Here is an 18,228-nt window from a genome sequence, read left to right as displayed (position 1 = left end):
TTTATGATGTTTTATTATTAAAACAAGAAATATAGTTTCCTATCTTAGGGAGAACTAGAAACAACATAAATAAGAGTCAGAGTTTTTGAGAAGAATAAGCCTATTCCTTCAAAGCTGCAAGTTCCTGCTGCTTTGGAAAGTGATAAATCCCAAAGAAATCTCACCGTGGACATTTTACTTGCTGAGTGAATTCAGAAAACAGCTATTTTTTTAAAAAGAGATATTATAATATAGCAATCTATTATTCAGAAAAATGTTTTAGCAGCTCATTCAGAAGCATTTGTCTCTGTAAAAACTCTGCAGTCAATGCAAAAAGCAACATTTTGGAAAGCTGAATTTGGGGCAACTGACCTTCCAAAAATTCAGGCCAATTAGAAAGCCAGACACATCACCTCAGTAACATGTAATAAACAAAAGGCATTCTTAGCACCTAATTGTAAGTTGGAACTTACTTATACAACACAATTCTTCAAGGATCACAAATAATGAACAAATTAATAAAATTTATAGCCTGTTTGCAAATCACTTGTTGACAAAAGTGTTCTCCTTGTCAGCTCACATTACTCATTGCCAATTCTTTCAGTGACTGACTTCAAAGCTACAGATTCCTCAGTGATGTTTTTTGGATAAACTCTCCTACTCCAGCTGGTGTGCAACATTCCTGCCTGTGATTTTAATAATTGCTATGATTAATTATTTGCTAACGTTTCTCCTTGCCCCTTTTGCAGAGTGCATCCAGACAGGGCAGTGCAAGCACTGTCAGGGCAAGAGAACAGCTCCCTCTAAGGCTCCCCACAATCCTGGTGCAGAGGAGCTGAGGAGGATGGCAGGAGGGAAAGCTGGAGAGAAAGGCCAGCCCATGGAGAAGCTCTTCCTCCAGGAGCAAGGCAGGAGTGCCTGCCAGGCCCTCGAGCAGAACGTTCACTGAAATATGAGGAGTCACGCGCGCGGACTCCGACCTGCCGAGCCACGGCTTACACGCTGATTATACAGCTCTTCCCTTGGGTTTTAGGCCAAGATTTTAAAATGTAACATCCCTAAAATCCTTTGTTTTGTTCCCCTTGGTGAGAGTGGTGACTTTCAGCTGGGAGCACGGAGGTGATGTCAGGATGTGAACATGTCAATAGGTATTTATTGCTCCTGAAATTCAGGACATTTTCAAGGCATGTACTCAGACTCAGCCCTTTAGCCTTACCTTGTCCTTTCCTGCCTTTGAAATCCAGCCTGTCTCTTCCTGATCTGCTGCTGCTATCTCTTCTAATTCTCCTTCTTTAATTCTCTAATATTCTCTGTTCTAAAGCAGAATCTTCAACTTTTTCTACTGTTTTGTTTGTCCCATGCTTCCAACAAGCATTATAGGTTGTCTGGTAAATTCTGATTGGTTATGTAATCAGCTGGACATGGAGATAAACTGTGGCCCAAATGTTTCTCTAAAATATTTTGTAATTACCTATAAATTTTGATGACTACCTGCCCTAAGTCATTGTAACCAGTAGATAAATGCAGTGTTGAACTCTAGGGAACAGCAGTGCAAACAAAAGTCCATTTACACAGAATTTGTATTTGCAATACTCTAAGACTCACTTCAAATTTCTCCCTTTTCTATGTGTACATCTCAGCACTGACGGTGCTCCTCTTCATCCTTATTTTGGGAATTTCTTGGTGTGTTTGCAGAGGTATTGGTACAAAAATGCAAAAGAGAAAGCTGAGATTTGGTTGCAGAAGAGCATTGAATAGTTTCAGTGAATATAAAACTTTTCAAGACATCCTGAAGTGAAGAAATTAAAACAGGCTGTGAATGGAGAATAACTGTCTGAATTCTAATTTAATTGTAAATTTTGAAACTGCATAATTTATTTGTTAAAAGACATAAAATCTAGTAAATAATTTTTTCCCAACAGAGGAGTTTTCAGATACAGTTTTGATGGAGTAGGAGGGAGTTTTGATATATTTCCTCCAGCACAGTCTATTTTCTAGCTGAGAAAGAGAAGGAAAGGCTGGAGAACTGGAAGTGCTTTGCTTATGCTGGTCTGAAAAAAACACCCCAAATACACTCGATCATCTCCTCACAGAAACACAAAAGGATGATGGAAGAAGGAAAGAGGGAGAGAAGGGACAGGTTTGGGGTCTTGGGGGGATATTTGGATCTCTGGGGCAGATTCGGAGCTGTGGAGCAGATTTGGAGCCCTGGGGGAGGTTTGGAGCCCTGGGGCAGGTTTGGAGCCCTGGGGCAGATTTGGAGCCCTGGCACAGGTTTGGAGCCCTGGGGCAGGTTTGGAGCCCTGGGGCAGGTTTGGAGCCCTGGCACAGGTTTGGAGCCCTGGCACAGATTTGGAACCCTGGCACAGGTTTGGAGCCCTGGCACAGGTTTGGAGCCCTGGGGCAGGTTTGGAGCCCTGGCACAGATGTCACCCAGCAGAAATGGTGTGTGGGGGGAGATGTGGCACATTGGTGCTGCCACATCCTGCTCCCAGGTTTGGAGCACTGGGGATCCCAGTTGCCAGGGGTGACAGAGGGAGGATGCAGAGTGGCAGCCCCAGCAGGGCTCCCCTGCCCCTCCTGCCCAAGGGGGCCTGGCACAGCCCTTTCCACATCGCCCCTCACAGGCTGCACTTCCCTGCACGATCAGCAAACGCAGCAAAAAGGATGAATTGACTTAATGAGTTATTTTGATCTCTTCTGAAGTGATAAAAAGAAAGCTGTAAAACTCAGTGCATACAAGTTCCAACTTGAAGACATCTAATAGTATCTAATATAGTAATTTGATTAATGTTCTCTGCTCCTTCTGTAGGTTTCTCTAATGCACCCTGCTGAGATTTTGGAAGTGCTCACAATGTACACAGGAAATTAAATGACAAAGAATACACTGTGAACTGTTCATATCAAGCAAACTAGAATGAAATACAGTATTTGTTGGGAGAATAATAAGCATCCACATGCAATGCTGCATGCTGGCTAACAATTTAACCAGTGCTTGAAAAAACAGATTAACTATATTATGTGCCTCTCTCATCTGTAACTGCCAACTCATTACATAGCAAGATAGGTTCCATCTCAGCCAGCCTGAGACCTCTAAAATCAATATAACTCTTTAAATGCAACTCAGAAACTCCTAGACTATGAGCTCAAACCACAGCATTGGTGCTTGCCTATTTAAGTGATAATCCAGAGGTAAAACTTTTAAAAGAAGTCTGTCTGTGAAAGTAAAAAGCGTGATACAGGTCTCATTATTGGAAAGCAAAGGTCTTTCCTTTCTTCTCAAACTCAGGTGGATAAAAATCAATCTTCAGCAGGACTGGTTGTGCAGCACTGAGGGCCAGCTGTGAGGATCTAATCGAGCCTCTGGGCTGAGGGAAGGCAAGAAGATGTACTTCTCCATCAAAAGGGAGATAAAATCTTCCCAGCTGCTTGTTTCAGTCTGCCATGAATAACATGGTGTGCCTGGATTTATTACAAGACAACCAGCTGTAAGCTGGGTGAGGTCTGGATCTGGTGCTACCTTGTACATGCAATTTTAGCCAGTCAAAAATGCGGGGTTTACAGAATTTAATTCCTTTTAATGGCCCTAGTGAAAACACCCGTGAGTGGGTGCATCTATTTCAGCACAGGCCAACTGACAGATGCAGCAGGAATATTTCATGGCATCATTGGAGTATTGGGTGTTCCCTTCTGTCACTCTCAGGCAGCCCTGACTCAGATTTCCCTCACCCTGGGATTTTGTCAGGTGTGAACATGTGAGAGGCACTGCAGCAGTGGTCCAAGCAATACTTGTTTTTTGGTAACAGAAAAAGATTGGAGCACACACTGATTCTTCTTTATCCAGATTTGGGCATGGCTGCTAAGCAGAATTCTGCCTTATATCTGGATTTTTAGCGTGCTGATAGCAGGGGTGTTTAGGGATCTTTGTTTAATTCCCTATTAAAGTGCTTCAGATATGAAGATCAGAAAAGAATTCTGATTTCAACATTCAAACTGAAGATCCACAGATTATGTATTTCAAACAATCTTTGCTCATTTTTTTCTTATTATTGTCACAACTCCCACATTTCTTTTCCAAGTACTTTTAGATGACCCATATCTTCTCTTTTTTCAGCAAGAAGCCACTCATGCATCTCATGAGTATCACAGATTCTCACTGTGTTTGTTTATCAGTGTGTTTTCAGTGTCTCTTGATCCTTTTGGCTGTCCAAATGTTTGTTTGGAATTATTCATAACATTAGGGAGTCAATCTGCTTTACTCCAGTTCTAGGACAAAAAATTGCTCTGGTCAAGACCTCTTCAAGACTGGGAGCTGCATTCAGACTGGAGTTCACCAAAGCACAGGGATGCACTAAAGTTCCCTTGCTCCACTGGTCCTCCCGTGTAGGGGAATTGTTAAATTGGAATGAGAATTGTTATCAAATAAAAGAGACTACCAGTGATGAAACCCAGAAGGGTTTCTTTAAATGCAGTTCTAGCAAACTGATAATTCAAGCTTCTAATTGTTAGCAAAACAATAGGAAGTCTATAAGCTGGATATTTGCCAGCAGGAGCCACTTCTGGAAACTCTTTGCTTTTCTCCCTTCATCTGCTGCATTGAGATGAGGGAGAGAGTTATGTCAACACTTGGAGATAATCTTTTTATATGGGTTTACATAAGAGAATAAGGAAAAGGCTGAAAAAATTGTTCCCTTTTGTAGGTGTTGTACTGAAGAAAAGCAAAAATATGGAAAGTTAATATCTGAGAATAATAAAACAAATAAAGGAAATAGGCCTAAAATGAAGGAACCCGGAAAGGCAGTGCCCACACAGGGGCAGTTTATGCTGGGCCACTCTTGTATGAATGCACAGGTTTGTGGAGTGTTTCTCTTCAGGCTTCTGTGGGAGAAACATCAGCAACCAATCTCAAAAGGAGCAGACTTAACAAACATTATTAAACTTGAATAGCAAGGAGCACCAGGGCAGAGTTTAATCACTCCTGTATTTCTAATAAACAGGAGTGCACTTGATTGCTTTGGAGGTGGCTCTGAGCTGCAGAGTGAGTCCCCAGAGAGAGGAAGAACTGCCCCGTGCCCGTGGGGCTGTGTCTGTGTGTGCAGGACAGGGAGGGCAGCAGTGCCTGCCATCCTGCTCCAGGTGCCCCAGGAGCAGAATTTGGCAAAAGAGGAGCTCTCTGCTGCCTCAGTGAGGCACTGCTGGTGGCAGAGCTGCAGCAAGGGCTGGGGTGGTGCCCAGGAGAGCTGGGAGGGCACATCTGGGGCTGCTGGGCTGTGACACCAACACTCCCCCCCAAGGTCCCAAGGCCTGCCCCACACAGGTCACTGCCACACTTTTCTTGGATTACTTTGCAATCACTTGTGGGTTTTTCCCCTGGTTTTATAGTAAAAGAGTTATTTTAACTCACTGTTTCCCCAGTTCTGACTCAGTGCTGTTCTCTCGTGGCATTCCCTATTTGCATTTTACAGTTCTTATTCTGATTACAGCTTGAGCCTGGCAGAAGTGCTTTAAGCAGTGTCTGGTTTACTCAGGCTGAGGTATTTTGGAGTGCTGCAGACATTCAGATATCCTCTGCTGACTTCAGCAAACGTCCTGCGTGGTTTTCCTTGCCTAAAAACTGAATAGAATCATTGCTCTCTTTCTTTGCCTTCCCCTCCCTCAAAGCTCTAGCAGATGATGGTTAAATTATTGCAAACCTTTCTGTGTGGTAGCTCAAGGCACCGGACAGCAAATGAAAAGGCCAAAAAAGTATCTGTGAATAGATTTTCTTGTTTAAATTTTCAACCAAGAGCTGCAGTAAATTTTTCAAACTATTTTAAATATTGTAGAGTTCTGTCATATTTTTGCCATCCTGACATTGTAAATTGATGTATTTTATTGGCCCGACACAACAATAAATAATACAATTCAGTTTTATTTAATGATTTCTGGTTTCAGCAGTAGAGAAGCTTTGCCAATTTTAAATTAGGTCTCGGAGTAAATTTAAAATTAATGAAATTTAAAGCTGTGATTTGTTTAAGGATCCAGAACATTCACTCTTTCATCTATTCATCAAGCTCTTTAATTACCTAGTATGCATGAAACCTGTATTATGTCTTATTATTGAGAGATTAATTTTATGAAAACCTCAGAGTAATACATCATTAGAGTGACTCTTGGATAATGTATAGTCTAACCTTTTCTGCTAATCCCACCACAGAAGAAGAGAGGGAAGCTGACAACTCTTCTGCAGTGTTTTATTCCTGCTGTTCCCCTGCAGTATTATCAGCTGCTCGCAGAGTTTTCTCTCGTTCCCCGTTCATTTCCAGCCCTCGCTGTCTGTCAGTCCCACTCAGCCCGGGCTCGGAGATGTGCCAGGGCACGTCCAGGAGCAATCCAGGTGGATGTTGTGCCGCTGCAGAGGACGGGCAAGGCTGGGGGACACTGCCGCAGGGATTTGGGAGCCTCCCGGGGCTGAGGCACTGCGGGGATGGAGCCGCCTGTGCGGTGGGGAGGGAGGAACTGCCCGCACTCTCGAGTCCTGCTGGGAGCTCGGGGAGCCCCGGCAGCTCCCACAGGCCAGGGGCGGGAAATGGCTCTCGGACCCAGGAAACCCTCTCCGTGCCCCCTCTCTGGGGCAAACAATTCCCGCTCGGCAGCTGCAGGTGTCCGAGAGCAGCTGTGAGACAGCCACAGAATGCACGGAGGGAGCAGCAAGTCCAGGGGGAGCGGAGAACCTCCCGTGCCGTGCCTTGGCTCCTGCCCGGTGCACCAGCCCCGGGAGGGTGTCCTCTGTCCGGCCCCAGCCCCGGGAGGGTGCGCTCTGTCCGGCCCTAGCCCCAGGAGGGTGTCCCCAGCCCCGGGAGGGTACGCCCTGTCCCCCAGGAGCTGGGCCCACCGTGCCCAGGGGCCAGCGGGCAGCGGCTGGGGCTGGGGGACCCGTGCTGGGGACAGGGACAGCGACAGTCACCAGTGCAGGGCTGCACTCACCCTGCAGCCCCTCCACGGCCCCAGCTGAGCCCTGCCCTGGCTGGGCTCTGTGGGCACTGTCCTGTCTGTGTGGGCACTGCCTGCCCTGACTGGGCTGTGTGGGCACTGCCTGCCCTGACTGGGCTGCGTGGGCACTGCCGTGGCTCTATGGGCACTGCCTGGCTGTGTGGGCACTGTCCTGGCTGTGTGGGCACTGCCGTGGCTCTATGGGCACTGCCCCGGCTGTGTGGGCACTGTCCTGGCTGTGTGGGCACTGTCCTGGTTGTGTGGGCACTGCCTGCCCTGGCTGTATGGGCACTGCCCCGGCTCTATGGACACTGTCCTGGCTGTGTGGGCACTGTCCTGGCTGTATGGGCACTGTCCTGGCTGTGGTGGCACTGCCTGCCCTGGCTGTGTGGGCATTGCCTGCCCCGGCTGTGTGGGCACTGTCCTGGCTGTGTGGGCACTGTCCTGGCTGTGGTGGCACTGCCTGCCCTGGCTGTGTGGGCATTGCCTGCCCTGGCTGTGTGGGCACTGTCCTGGCTGTGTGGGCACTGCCGTGGCTCTATGGGCACTGCCCCAGCTGTGTGGGCACTGTCCTGGCTCTATGGGCACTGCCTGCCTTGGCCTGGCTGGGGCTCCTCCTCACCTCCAGAGGAGCAGGGCTGTGTGGGCACAAGAAGGATGTTCTGCTGTTGCAAGAAATTATCATTAAATTGTGTCCAATAATTTGTATTCCTCAGGTATGTTTTACCTTCTCATGCTGTGTGCGACCTCTTTTCATTGCTGCCAAAAAGAAATTATTTTTCCATTTTTTCCCCCAGTGCTTCCATGCCAGGCTAATTCTCTGTTCTCTTGAAAGCTAATATATCCACTTTTCGTATTAATATTTGTGAGAGTAATATTAGGAATGTTTTATTTCATTATCTCACAGCTGAGAACTGTAGTCACACTGGGTTATAAAGCAGCTAATTACAGTGTTAGTGACTTTACAGTGTGCCATGCCTGCAGTGCAGCTTGTCAGTTTCTGAGAATTTCTAACAAGAAAGTAGATTGCAGGGTACTTTGTGAATCTAGTCTGAGAAATGTTGCATATGCAGCAACTTTGCAATGCTCTACATCTCCTAATCAAAACTCTTTCACCTCTAAGGGCATTTGCATTTCATGGAAGACTTGATAAATTCAGATTATTCGACATATGTACTTTTCCCTGTCTGTGCTTGTTAAATCAAAAATATTTAGGATACTGCAGAGTAACAGAATATTTGAGTGCAGTGATCCCTTCTGCTACTCCTCCTCTGGGTTCGAAGCCATCACTACCTCACAGTAATTGTGGAGTTGCAAAGCTATAATTAAAGCTTCAGATGAGGAACAATGAATAAAAGGGACACCTCTTTCCCCCATTCAGCCTTCATTAAAGTAATTGTCATTAATGAGAAAGGAAAAAGGGGGGGAATGCCCAATTCATAAGCAGATGTGCGGCCTTTTAACTGTAATGTTTTCCAAAACCTGGTCTCTGCTTAGGAGGACTTGGTTTGGGATTTCCAGAACGCTCCCTCTGGGCAGTGTGGCATTACATGGAGCACGCTTTCCATTTCAGACAAAAATCTGTATTTTAGAGAGCACAGGGGGCAGTGGATTCAGTTACCTGGATTAAGCAACCCTGCAGAGGTTTGGAGCCCACTTATGTGCGAGAACTTGGAGAGTTTTAGCACTTTGACAAAACTCTCTGTGGCCACTTGAGCTGGATACACACTGGAAGCAGCTCCGGGTATTTCCCCACACTCAGGAAGTCCTGCTGGCAACTTCAGCAGCCACTAGGCAGCTCTCACAGGCCTGAGCTTGGAAATGGTTCTCTTGCAGTTCAGAAACTCCACTCTGCATCCCCTCCTGTGGAAGGAATTCCTGATCCCTTCCTGGCTTTGTCCTGGAGGTTCTGGCTGCAAAGCACTCTGTGTGCATGAGACCAAACTCCCCTTCTGTCCAGCAGAGAGATTCCCAGCGGGTGCTGTGTCACTGTGTTTCCCTGCTGAAGCTCTGTTTTAGTGGTGGAAATGGATTCACCTCCCCGTGTTCCTCACCTGAGTGGGGTCCCTGCAGTTCTGGAGCCTGGAGGTCCCCTCAAAGAGTGGGAGTTTCCAGCAGTCCCTCCCCTCCCCTCCTGCAGTTTCCCATCCCAAAGGTCAGGGCAGGGGGCACAGGAGGGAAGTGATTTCCCTTTGGTCATCCAGCAGCTCAGGTTATGAATGAAATCCACACTTTTCCAGTCCCCATCCCTTACCTTGCTCACTCCAGACCTTCCCTGAGGTTCATGAGCTGAGCTTGTGTATCACAATTTTCTGTTCTTTACCATTAATGGATGTGCTCTTTAAGGGATCAGGAAACAACTTCTAGTGAAGATTTAATGAACAGCAATAGATGTTTCTTGCACAGATACACACACACACACATGTATTTTGATATCTCACATCCTTTAAAATAACACATACTTTATTTTTCACTCAAGAAAAAAGTCTTTTAGCATTAACAGGAAAAGCAATTTTTTTCCCCCCCAGTGATTACAGGAGATGGGTGAGCCTGGAGTGATTCTGTTTTATTGAATCTTCCCAGTACCTGACAGCAGTGGAAATACCTGATTTAATAATTCAGAACTGGCGCCTGCAGAAATATTTGCATTGTGCATGTTTGAAAAATACCAGAGCCAGAAGTAACTTTAAAAATCTGTACTTTGTGCTGGTTATAACCTGTGAGTGAGGAGATGTGTCCGGCCACCTTGACATCGTGGGAAGGGCAGGGTTTGTGAATACAAGGTTTGTATTCTAGCACATTCCATTTTATTAAACAAAACTGTACTTTCTGTCTACCCAGAAATGCCTCCCAGGAGATGCTCTAGAGAAAATCTGTAATTCAAAGTGACTGTTTTATGTTATTCTCTTTCAGCACTTTTTCTCCTTATAAATTGTCAGCAACAAATATATACTTTTTATTTTCCTCTGAATCATGTAAACTAACAAATCTTAATCTACATCTGCAAATTAAAGGCAGAAGAAGTCAATTACAAGTGCTTGGTTTACCTAAACTGAATTGCACTAAGTCTTTTGATTGAACTTATAAAGTCGTGTGGTTGGTGTTCCAAGACCATAAAACTTCTGACTTCCATCATTAATATCTGGTGTTTCTGAATTATGAATTCTTTTTTTCTTTTTTTTGCAAGCCCTCCAGTATTTAATCAAAATTTGCAGTTTCTGTAGACATTTTGTTGGCAGATTTGTTTCTTAGAGCTTTCATGAGATGTAAATGCAGGAGAGGTGAGCACAGGCTGCCTAAATGCAATTCAGGCATTCAAAGGAATACCACCAGGCTCTCTTGCTCCTTCTTCCTCCATAATCTGCTGTTTGGGCAGGAGCCTCAGCTGACGTGTGCTGCTCACATCTACCAGAGCTGGGTCACCCTGCCCGTGCCACTGCCCTGAGCTGATGGACGTCACACTGCTGCTGTGACAGGCTGATGGCTCAGCTCTGTACCTGCAGTGTTTGCAGAGCTCACAGGTCACAAATTCAGACTGTGACTGTTGATTTGCAGGGAGCCATTCCACTGAGGCCCACAGCACAGCCCTGCTGGCCATCAGCACTGGGGGCTCCTTTGGGAGCTCCCCTCCCTGCTCTGCCTTTGTCTGTGCTGCCTGCTTGTTCACTTCAATCCAGACACATTTGGAAGTTACCTTTGTGTAGATAAACAAAATGAGAAAGGAAAGGATTGCACTATGATTTGCTGCAGTCAGTAAGACAGGTTTTTTCAGCTCCTAAAATACACTGAAGTCTGAGGGAGGATGATATAAAACAATTTTACATTAGAGGATTTTCAGAGATAGTTCAGCTAAAGCACTCTGAAGGTACAATTGTAAAGGGAGATGATGCAGTGCTAAATATACAAAATGCAACATTCTATTTTTGTTATAATTAATTGTAACCAGTTCTTATTTAAATCAGCCTGCCAGTCATAATTAGTCTGTACTTTAAATGTTTTGCTTGATGCTGTGGAGCAGAAACAGTTTTTATATTAAAATAATAATGGAAGCTCTGTAGAAAAGTAGACCACAGCATTACAATCCTCACCTGTGTGCCCTGGGAAGGATTCCCTGTTCCAGACAGTGCTTTGTAACACGGGGATGAGATCCAGGCTGGATTTGTGCCAGGGGAGCACTGAGACTGCTCTCTGCAGACACGGTGATGTTTGTTTTACACCTCCAGTTCTCCTGTGAGAGGAGCCAGGACCACCTTCCTGCAGCAGGCAAGGAGCACTTCCTTGGACTCCAAATTGTTATTTCTCAGTGTAGGATTACACACCAGCTTTCTGGTTGCATCACTTTGTAACCCTTGCTGGGTACAGTTATTTTAGTGGCACAGCATCTAATTTGGCTGTTCTTTTTATTCTCAGAACTCTGATATTTGTGGAAGGTGCAAGGGGTGTTGGAGATTTGTGTTAATGCTGTGCAGGAAGGAAGTTTGATGATGAGCTATATTATGTATGGCTCACTAGGTAGTAGTAAACATTCCTCTTTGTTGCTGTGCTTGGGGATTATCAAAGGGTGTTGTGTTCCTAGTTAGAATTTTTCTGGATTAATGAAACAGATCACAGATCACTGCATAGCAACGTGCCTGAAGTCTGTGAAATGTTTTCTGAATAAGGATTGGATCAGGCCCATTGAGAATATAAAGTGCTGGAAAGAACACAGTATGATTTTACAGACTCTGCATTCAGTTGTTTTCTCTCAGTGGCCTCACAGCCTCTCTAATTAGAAACTTGAGGTTTCTCTGGTCTGCTCTGTGTCTTTCCTCCTCTCTTACAACACACCAGCAACATCCAAATCCTCATTGTTACTCAGGCACTCCTGGCTGTCCCTGACAGGGGCAGCTTTTTTTTGAATATGGACTGGTTCAAATGAAATTAGGAATACTTAAAGTTTCAGAGCTTCCCATAGAGATTTATGGTCTGTGCATGTCCATGCTGGGATTGCACATCAGTCTTTGGGGGCTCAAGAGCAGGATGCCAGGTGGAGGCTGCTCATGTTGAGCCAAGGACTGCCACCCATCCCTGCAATTGAAGTGTCAGTAGCCAAGGGAATATTTTGGAGTTTTGAATGTCTACCAAACCCCCAGGAGTTTCTGTAGCTTAATAGGTAATTTTAGTTTTGTTCACAATGTCCATAAAAATGGGAGAAAAATGTGCATCTCACAGCCAAGTATGAGGGGCAGAGAACGAGTCTCCATCATGAGTCAGATCCCTCTCACAGGTTCAGAATTCAGAGACAAAAGTACCTGCAAAAGCCTGGGGGTCTCTGTTCTTGTCTCTTCCCAATCAAGGGAATAGAAGCTGGGGCCAGGAGCCTGTTTGTGAGCTCTGGAAATCTCTAACTTTGCTGCCTGTGGCAAGTATTATGAATCTGCCAATAAAGTTATTTTAATGCCTGACAAATGATTGTTGCATAAAGTTCTTTGCAGTCCCATTTCTTTGGCTGGCAGCTTTACTTGTCCTCTGGTTTTGGGGCACAATAAATCTAAAATCAGATCTCTGAGATGAGCCTGCACAAAAAGCTGTTATAAATGCATTTATTTGGCCTTTTATTCTCAGAGAGTGTTAATATCTGATTCTGGTTTAACTCAGAATATCTTGAATTGTTACTGTTCCCAATAGCTGAGAAATCCCAGATCCTCTTGCATACAACCCTTTAGATTTTGCATTTCTCAAATATGAGGGTTGTTGCTTCTTATGCTTGATCCTGAGAAGGTCCAAATATCTTAAAAATGTTCTCCTGCTTATAACACATGAGTAACAAATGGGGGGGGGGGGGGAGGGATTTATGGGAGGTGTCTTGGAATCCTTTTGTGGGGGGAAGGCTCTAAGGAATGCAAGTTCCACTTCTGTTCCATTGTTAAAATGCCGACTGAGGTGAAGTGCCTTAGTCATGGAGATTTTGGACTGAGTTAGATGGTGAGAGATGCTCCTGCAGGCCCAACACAAACATGAATTCACCTTGTACCCTCTGTTGTCTGTGCTGCCTGGTGAAGCAGCTTTGCTGTTGAGATGAGGAGGTTTGAAGTGTGTGATTCACCAGAGTGTTGCAATTGATGAGATGCTGAAGCTGTGCACAGGTCACACAATTATGTTTCGACTCACAGGATGGAAATCCAGATGGTTATTCAAGAGCCTCACATTTTTGCATCAGGGTAAAGGTGAAACAACTTCATTAAAATTATTCTTCCTCTTGCCTCTTCTATTACCTTTTTTTTTTTTTTTAAGTGTTTCTGGGCTACATAACCATATCCAGGGTATTATCCTCCTTCAGGGATGAAGGATAATGGGATATTAAAGGAAGCCCAGGTTCTCCAAACATCTTAGTTTTGCTGATAAATGTTTGCTGTATTTTATGTGCTGTTACAGCAAGAAACATGAGCTGCTGTAGGGAATGTGCTTGTCTCTGTGGTCCTAACAAGGGCATTCCTTTAAATTTTATAAAAACTTCATTCCTGTTTCAATACTGGCAGAATCCAAAATTGAAAACCTATAGGTCACATTTGAATAATTGCCTTGCTTGCCCTGTACCTTAAGCAGAATTGTGATTTGTGCTACCATAGTAGTCTTGGGGGCATGAAAACCCTTCAAAGTGATGACCAATGGAATATTCTTTATTTCATTTTAAAAACAGGCTTGTTTTACTAATTTAATCTCTTATTTTAAAGAAGCTTTTCAATTTATTCCTGAGTGTAGCAGAAAGAAACAGTGACATTTGTATCTGTGACAGCCCAGGCCAGTTACCAAGGGCTCTACAGCCTAGAACATTTCCAGAGCTTTGCAGGGAATGGGTCAGAACTGTGGTAATGGCAGAACTGACTTTGCACTCAAACCAAAAAATATACAGATGATAGCAGATTTAGGATTCTATTTTATTTCATTGATAATTTACTGCTTATGTCTTCTTGTTTTGTTTTGGTTTTGTTGCTAGTTTGTTTTTAGTTTGTTGTTTTTTTTTCTTTCAATGAAATGAGTTTGCTGACTGCATTTGATAGGATGGATGAAAATCCAGGGCTATATCATCACTTGGATCTGGTCAGTTGGCATAGCTGCATTTTGTACCAGCTGGGGTTCTGCCTTTCAATTTGGAACAAGTTTTATACCCTGCTCCTCTTTTTTCTGTTTGGACACAAACCAGTAAAACTGGCACAGAGTTTCCCTCCCTTTTCTATTTCTGTTTTGCCTAGTTCCTAAACTTCCTGGAGAAGACAACATCCTTTCTCTTTCCAGAATGAACCTGGCAAATAATTTATAAATAAACAAAGAAATAGCCATAATGGAGTAGAAGGAAAGGAATGCTATCCATTATTTATGTACATAATTAAATGAATCCCTGGTTCTTTGAAAACACAAAGACAAAAGTTCACCGTGGGTGTATTATGTACCTAGATGCTGAAGCACTTAATGGTGGTCTTATATGAGAATGCTGCTTCCATTTTCTCTCCAGAAATTACATTTTGTTCCATCAGGTAGCTCTCAGTTTGCAGCTATTGCTGCACACACTGCAATTCCTACTCAGGTTTGTCAGGAATTCAGCAATTAATGGTCAGGAGGTTGCTTTTTGGTTTTTTTCTTTAATATATCATTGCCCTGTACATCCAAACCCAGATTTGGTGGCAGTAGTGCCCTGCAGGCAAACGGGGTGGCTCCAGCCTGTGGCACACATCACCTCTCTGTGGGGCACGTGGGAGGCTTTGCTGCCTTGGACCTCCCTGTGTATTTTTTGGGATGGAGAAACTTAAGCATGAACCATGTTTGCTCAATTAAGTTATTATCCACTGCTTGAATTACTCCTCCACTATGTTTTTTAATCCTCCCAGTGAGGGTTGAAGCTGCTAATTCACACACCAAGAGAATATTTTTGTTTGTTTCAGTTTTGGCATTGATATACAAAGTGTTACATTATTTTTCTGTAGTTCTCATTTTCTCTTTAATCCATATTTTTATGTTGCGCCATATTGCCCAGAATAATAAGAGAGTCATTTCATACATAGGGGAAACTGGAAAAAAACCCCAAATTAATCAAGTTGTCTTAATTGAACAAGGAGATGCTTAGAGTTGAAACTGAGGAGCTGAACTTGGAGCTCTTAATGTGGTCTGCAAAATTAAGCTGTGCTTCTGAGTGAATAGGTAAGTTTTATGAACTATTATTTTTCCTTCCCCAGACTATTTTCTGTCAAATTCAGCAATCCAGCTCTCCACAGGATAATGCACATGGAAACTAATTTTGTTTTTAGGTGCCACTCAGTTTACCTGATTCCCATGGAGCTCCTGCCAGCTGCTCTGGAGCTGTTAGATCCTTGTCAAAGCGTGGCTCTAGTCCTGAAGGGAGGCTGTGTCCCAAAGTGTGCCTGGCTTTGGGGCCAGCAGCTGGCGTGGAGCCCTGCAGGGCACTGCCTCAGCCCAGCATGGAAAATGCCCAGCAAAACCCTCAGCCAGGCCCTGGGAATGAGCTGGGAGTGATGCTGTGCCAGAGCATTCCAGAGAAATCCCAGCTGTCCCAGCTGCTCCTCTCTGTTCCAGGAGAGGCTCCCTTTCTAGGTATTTCCCAGTATATACCTAAACCTCTTCCCAGTTTACTGTAGGTCATGGGAAAATACTACACAGTAGGTTAGAATTTTGAAATCTGTAGTTAAATACTTGAAATAGAAAAAGACAATTCAGACAAGTTCAGTGACAATTTTGACTTTCTTAGTTCATTGCAGTCTGTTAGGCACTACCAGTTATAAGAAAAAAACCAACTTTTTCTACCAAGGAAATATATGTAATCAATATTTGTGTTGTACAGCAATCATCAAAATCCATGGGTGTTGCCAGCAATACACCTCAGAATTTAATGAGATCTGTCAGGGAAGTGAAATTCAACAATGAGTTGCCCAAAGGAAACCACGGCCTACCACCAGGTTTTATGTGTGTGTTTCCTGAGCTTTGGAGCAGAGGCATTACAAGGTCCATATTTCCCTCTGGTGTTTTGCAGGTTTTCCCTGTGTCCAGGGCAGCTTTCCCAGGCACTGGCAGGGACACAGGGCCCCTGTGTTATGAGTGCTGGCTGCCCACCCACACCCTGGCCCAAACGCTCGGGCTCCCTCCTGTCAGCTGCCCTCAGAGCAGACACCAAAGGCTGCACTTGCTTTGGGGCTGCAGCTTTGGGGTGAGGAAATCCCACACTGGCCAGGGGCAGCACACCCAGCAGATCCCAGAAAGCTCTGGGCATGGGCTGTGTGTGAGGGCTAGATCAGGTTTTCTGCACTGACCTTTATCCCCATCAGGGCATCTGAGAGGACACGAAATGTTCCTGGTAGTTATAGAGGTTCCAGTTATTCGCCTGGCTGAGGTGTGGGACATCAAAACATGAACAAACAGCCCAAATAGTCTTTTCCCATGCAGTCAGGAATCCTGGGTGGAAAGGAGCACTATGCCCATCCATCCCTGGCTGTGATGGTGCTATTCCAGGAGATAACCTATCCTGAAGCCAGGAGAAGGAATGACTGCAGCTAAGCAGGGCAGAGGAAAATGTTTGTTTGTTGGAGAGGAGAGGAAATGGCTGGAGGAAGCAAAGCAAGCATGGAATTCTAATGCTAGATTTTATCAATTTATAAGGTTTAATTACTTATGCTTGTGGTACCTCTGAAGCAAAAGGGAATCCAGGTTAAACTTCACAAGATATGCAATAGAAATTATTTATTAAAATAAGACCCATTACTGTGATTATCAGACACATTTTTAATTAAATCCAAAGTTGTGTCAGTAGAAATTTTTACTTATATGATCTCAAAATGTTTGGGCTTGTTCATCTTTCTAAGCTTTACTTCTCTTCCATAAAGATCATGAACTCGGCTTAATTAGAGGGAGTAGTTAATGTCAGAGCAAATTAATTTCAGTCAACCAAAGGGGCCCTTTGAGGATGCTGCTCCCCACCTGTAGCTGGGAAGTCCCAGCTCTGGCGCTGAGCGAGCTCTCATTAACTGGGAACGGGATTTCCATGGATCCACAGCAGGAGCAGCCGGGGCCGGTGCAGGGACTGTGACCCCACCGAAGGGCAGCACACAGGGCTCCTTCCCAGTGCCTTTCCAGCCTCCCCACAGCTTCTGGACTTTAAAGAGGGCTCTGAAGCTCTTGAAGCAGGTTTGCATGCAAGGCCTCTCCCAGGGAGCTGGACTGCTGTCTCTCAGGGATGCCTCTGTAATACATTCAATTTGCAAGTAGGAAAGATTTCGGTTTTTAGCTACTCTTTTTAGCTTTTTAGAGACTCTTTTTTAGCTGCTCTTCCACAGAGCCAGGCCAAAATTCTCAGTCGTGTAAGCAGATCAGTTGATCTGAGTATTCATTTTTACATCAGAGTCTCTTTTAGGTCCCAAGCACAAGAGACTATTTTTTTCCCATGGATTTCACTCAATGTTAGCTGTAAATGTCTGCCTTTATTTTTTTTAATTGAGTCCCTTTCTTTTTTGATGCTACTACACTAACTTTGTATGTAAAATAGCAGAGTGATTTCACATCCTATAATGAATTTATTTGCTTAAAAATAAACACAGTAACTTTTTTTAGGTGTTAAAACATAAAATAAAAATATCAGTTAATAGTACATCATTGCTTAAAAATGCAACTTGTCCCAAAATTCTGGGCTACTCAAGGTTCTTAAGAGGTTGTAATGAGCTGAATTCATTGGTTAAATTAAAATGCTTTTTCTCATATTCAGTAAATGCAATGTGTGTGCAATTGAACAAAAATAAAATTGAAATTTACATTTTCATCAAATGAATAACCACATGCTGAGGATTGCTTGACTGCAATTTATGATTATGCAAATGAAACAGGTTTTGCAACTAGGATATGTACAATAAATGGGAGTTCCATTATTGTGTATCAAAAAGCCATTAACCTTGAAAATTATATACAATTGACATGAACATTTCTAAAATACGTCCAAAACCTGCTAATGTTCCCCCTCCTCCCCTATGTATAGGGCCTGTACATTAGATTTAGCAAAAGAATTCAGAGAGAATAATTTATTAAATGAGCTCTGCCACTTTTTTGTTGGTGAGCTTTCTGTGACAACTTGCTGGGTCCTTTATTCATTATTTAAATCAGGAAGTGCTGCTGATTAATTCCTCATCTACTGACAAGAAGACGCGTTCCAAAAGCTGTTCATAACCAGAATTTGCTGTTTCAAAGTCCTGGTGAGGCAGTGGGGAGGGGGTGCTGAGGCTCGTGGCAGCTCCCCAGGTGACA

Source organism: Molothrus aeneus, chromosome 11 (assembly GCF_037042795.1).
Source record: "Molothrus aeneus isolate 106 chromosome 11, BPBGC_Maene_1.0, whole genome shotgun sequence".
Lineage (NCBI taxonomy): Eukaryota > Metazoa > Chordata > Aves > Passeriformes > Icteridae > Molothrus > Molothrus aeneus.
Note: the sequence above shows the minus strand (reverse complement) of the source record.